Genomic DNA, 4956 nt, shown 5'->3' with positions numbered 1-4956 from the left:
ACGTATCGAGACTGATCTAAAGAAAGTCCATTTTCTGACCTAGTAATCTTGACACCAAGAATTATACTTTCTTCTCCAAAATCTTTCATTTCAAAGTTGGCATTCAACAATAATTTCACTTTATTTACTACATGAATATTTGAACCAAATACCAGCAGATCATCTACGTACATGCAGATAATTATACAAATATCATTTTCAAATTTGTAATAAATGCATTTATCACTTTCATTGACTCTAAAGTCATCGGACACGATAAGTTTATCAAACTTTTTATGCCATAAAGTAGGTGATTGCTTAAGACCATATATAGTCTTATCTAACTTGCACACCTTCCTTTCCTGCACATGGATCACGAAACCTTCGGGTTGATCCATATAAATTTCCTCCTCTAGTTCACCGTTTAAGAATGCAGTCTTAACATCCATTTGGTGAATCACTAGATTATGGATGGCAGCTATAGAAATTAAGACTCTGATGGACGTCAACCTAGAGACTGGTGAAAATGGGTCAAAGAAATCCACATTTTCTCTCTGCCGAAAGCCCTTGGCTACTAAACGAGCCTTGTACCTTTCAAAAGTACCATCAGGTCTTAACTTCTTCTTAAAGATCCATTTACATCCTATCGACTTATAGCCAGGAGGTAAATCAACCAGATGCCAAGTTTTATTGGATTCCAAAGAATCCATCTCATCATTAATGGCTTCTTGCCAAAGGTCAGCATCTAAAGAAGTCACGGCTTCTTTAAAACTGGTAGGATTTTCCTGTAGATTATAAGCATAGAAGTCAGGGCCAAAATCTTTGGCGACTCTAGCTCTCTTGCTCCTCCTCGATTTGATATCTGAATCCTCAGTGTGTTCTTTCTCCTTTAAAATAAGAGAATACTCGTCGAAGCACCCCCACTATTCCTCAATTTAAATGGAAACTTGTTTTCATAGAAATCAGCATCAACTAATTCTACTATAACTCGTGTATTTAAATCAAAAAATCTGTAGGTTATACTATCGAGGCCATATTCGACGAATACACACTCATAGGCTCTACTCGCAAGTTTAAGCCTTTAAGGATCAGGGATCCGAACATAAGCTAAGCAACCCAAAATCCTCAAATAGGAAATATCGGGTTGTCTACGCTTAAGTATCTCATAGGGAGTTATCATACTTCTGGATTTGGGTACTCTATTAAGTACATGACAGACTGTTAATATGATTTATCCCCACCAATGAGATGCAGCACCAGAACCAAGCATAATGAAAACTCCCAACTCTGTTAGAGTTCTATTTTTTCTTTCGTCTTTTCCATTCATTTCTAATGAATAAGGAGCAGTTCTCTCATGTATAATTCCATAAGAGTCATAATATTTGGTAAATAGGTTTGATTTGTACTCTGCTCCTCTGTCACTACGAAGTCTCTTTATTTTCCTATTGTACTGATTTTCAACTCTATTTGAAAATAACTTAAACATGTCAAATGCGTCACTTTTATTTTTCATAAGATAAACAAAAGTATAATCAGAACAATCATCGATAAATGTGATAAAGTACCTCTCACCATTTCGAGTTAAAACTCCATCTAATTTACATATATCATAATGAATTAGATCTAATGGTTCTGTTTCTTTAATCAACAGTGACTTATAGGGAGCCTTTGTGATTTTCGCTTAAGTACAATACTCACATTTATCTAAATCAGAGAAAGACAACTTGGGAATTAATCCTAGGTTCCTCATATTTATTATGCTTCATTTATTAATGTGACAGAGTCTAGTATGCCAAGTAGTGAAATAAGTCAACATGTAAGAGGAAATAAAAATTTTATTGACTTCAACATTCAACTTAAACATTCCATCTATGGCATACCTTTTACCCACAAAAGTACCATTTTTAGTAATGGTGTACAAATCAGAACCTATAGTCTGGATAAACCCTCCCTTATTAAGTAAAAACCCAGACACCAAATTCTTTCGCATCTCTGGAGTGTGCAAGATGTCCTTGAGTAATAGGGTCTTTCCAAAGGTAAACTTGAGCTCCACATTTCCAATTCTAGCAACATTGGTGGTGTGGGAGTCTTCTAGCAGCACCTTCTTGTCCTCGGCATTTGTATATGTCTTGAACATTGTACGGTCATAGCAGACATGGTGGGAGGCACCAGTGTCTACCCATCACCCATCAACTCCACCAACAAGATTAACCTTCGTGATCATCGCTACAAAGGCTTCCTCAGTGTTGTTAACTTGCGGGGGAGCTTGGCGCTTGAGTCTGCACTTCTTCGCCATATGTCCTGGTTTCCCACAGTTGAAACAGTAAAATACTACAACGGCATTCTTGGGTGGTTGTTTTGTTGTCTGATTTTCTGAGGTTGGGAGTTTCCTTGCGGGTTGCGTTTGGCCTTCTTGAAATTCTTCGTCTTAGGCTTCAAACCCGCACCATAGTTCTTCCTTTGCTTGTTGTTGGACACAACCAACACCTTTTCCTTCTTATCTTGCTTTCGAGCTTCCTCTTCAATCCTGAGGCGTGTGATAAAACTCTCTAAGGAGAACTCCTCAGTCTTATGCCTTAGTATATTCTTGAAGTCCTTCCATCTTGGTGGTAACTTGTCTATTATCACAGCTACTTGAAATTGATCATCTAGTGGCATCCCCTCTGTGATGATCTTGTGTGCAATCTTTTGCAGCTCGTGTGATTGTTCCTCCAGCGAATTATCATCGATCATTTGGAACTTGAGATAGCGGCTCACCGTATATTTCTTGGCGCCAACCTCCTCAGTATCATACTTCTTTTAAAGTGCTTCCCAAATTTCTTTGGCCGACTTATCAGAATTATAGTAATCGTACAAATTATCGGATAAGACTTTCAAAATAAAATTCTTACAAAGAAAGTCATTTTCTACCCACAGATCTATCTCCTTAGCAATTTCAGTATTAGCGGGTGTCACGGTTTCAAAAGATTCACTACTAGCGGGTGGGGAAGGCATAACAGGTTTTGGGGTCGATAAAACAAAAGCTACTTTACGCATGGTAAGGAAAAATAACATTTTATGTTTCCAACGCTTAAAGTGCACACCCTCAAAACGGAAAGGTTTATTAATATCAAAAGCTACATTACCTGAAAAATCTACAGTAGACATGGCAAGTAGATTCTTAATAATCGTAAAATTCCGAAACGTCTTAAAATTGTTGTAAAAAATATTTAAAAAACAAAAAACAAATTTTCGAAAGAAATTATTTTACGACTATTAAAATCTGAAAAAATAGAACGAATATACCGGATTTTTCTGGGATGAGTCACGGATCGCGCTTTCTTTAAGAAATTTCGCGGCTATGTCCAAAAAAGTGGTAGACAATCACTTTTGCCCCGTCGTCCCCAGGATAAAACATCCCAAAAAAATATTCTTTAACGATAATTTCTTGCACCTAGAAATTATCTGTCAATCCACACTCAAAAGAAACAAATATACTGCTCGAGATTGTTGTTTTCGGTTTAAGTAAACCCGACTCTTTATATAGATAGTAATGCTGGCTACGGATAATATAACATGTAAGTGTATAAGAGATGGTAAATTCACTAAATATATATACTAAAAAGAGTGTATGTAAGAGCTTTGTATAAGCATGTAAAAGAGAAAAGATGTGAATGTTTGTTTGTTTGTTTTTGGTGTATCAAACTTGTATGTAACAAACTCTTTATATAGGCTAAAGAGGACCCATAAAATTGAATAAAAAGCACAAGACAAGGCACCCACCATGCTTGCTAAACAAATTAATGCACCAGTTACATAATGAACCTGAACACCAAATCAAACAAATTCAAAATACCCACCATGCTTGCTAAACAAATTAATGCACAAGTTACAAAATGAACCTGTACACCAAATCAATCAAATTCAAAATATAATTATTTTGATTTCATTTACTCATAAGTTACACAATCTCAAAAAATAAAATATTTGATATATTCATAAAAATATATTTTTTAGAAAATATTCACAGTATCCAACACAAGCTCGCACATGGAGATGGAACAAATTGAAACAATCAAAGTACTTAAAGCAAGCAAAATATAAGGATCAATAGCGCTTCACGTTGCATAGCATACCAGAATATGCAAGTTTTGCTTTAGCATTCAGGGGAGGAGTTCATTATAAGCATTAGTAATCTACTATGATCATGACTGAATATCCTGATCATTTGCACATCATGTAAAGACTGGTGACTTTGGTTCATAGAGAGCCTCTCTTGCTACCAATAAGATGATGAAAAAAATGCTTGAATTAGTGTCAGAGTACTATGTGAAATTCGATGGCTCGATAGATAAATAATATTCTAACTATCAAGGCAAATGGGACAGTTTCTTATGCAAATGGGACAGTCCATTTACAAATGAGACAATGAATGGGACAGTCTCAATTAACTGTAGAATATAAATAACAGTAATGAAAATGCAGAATACTGAAAACTGGAAAGTAAAAACACCAGAAGTTTTCACTTGGTTCGGCCCCTACACCTAGTCTATAGCCTACATCCAAGTCCCTATGCCAACTAGCATAGAGAATGTATTTTATCAACTTTAATAAAGAACTTACAGTCTTTCCTTGATTACAAATATAGCACCTGAAAGAAACCCTTTCCCAAGCTACCTTGCTACCTAGCCCACTGCTATTCCTTAGCCTTCTAGCTACCTTGCTATACTTTGAAATCAAGCTTGCCACAACCCAGCACAAAGTTGATATGAATACACGCATCAGATAACAATGAAATATTACAACTCAAACTATATCTTCTTGTTTGACTAGATATTCAAGAGATATAAAACAAGAATGGTGTTTCAGATTATAAAGATAGAACATGGAATCATTATGTGTAATCTGAAAACATGAGATGTGTCTTCTTCTTAAATAGAATATTCAAGATAATGGAATAAGAAGAGTTTTTCAGAGAATAAAGATAGAACGTGGAAT

This window comes from Apium graveolens, chromosome 6 (assembly GCF_009905375.1).
Source record: "Apium graveolens cultivar Ventura chromosome 6, ASM990537v1, whole genome shotgun sequence".
Taxonomy (NCBI): Eukaryota; Viridiplantae; Streptophyta; class Magnoliopsida; order Apiales; family Apiaceae; genus Apium; species Apium graveolens.
The sequence above is the reverse complement of the archived record's forward strand: the minus strand, read 5'-3'. Positions refer to the sequence as shown.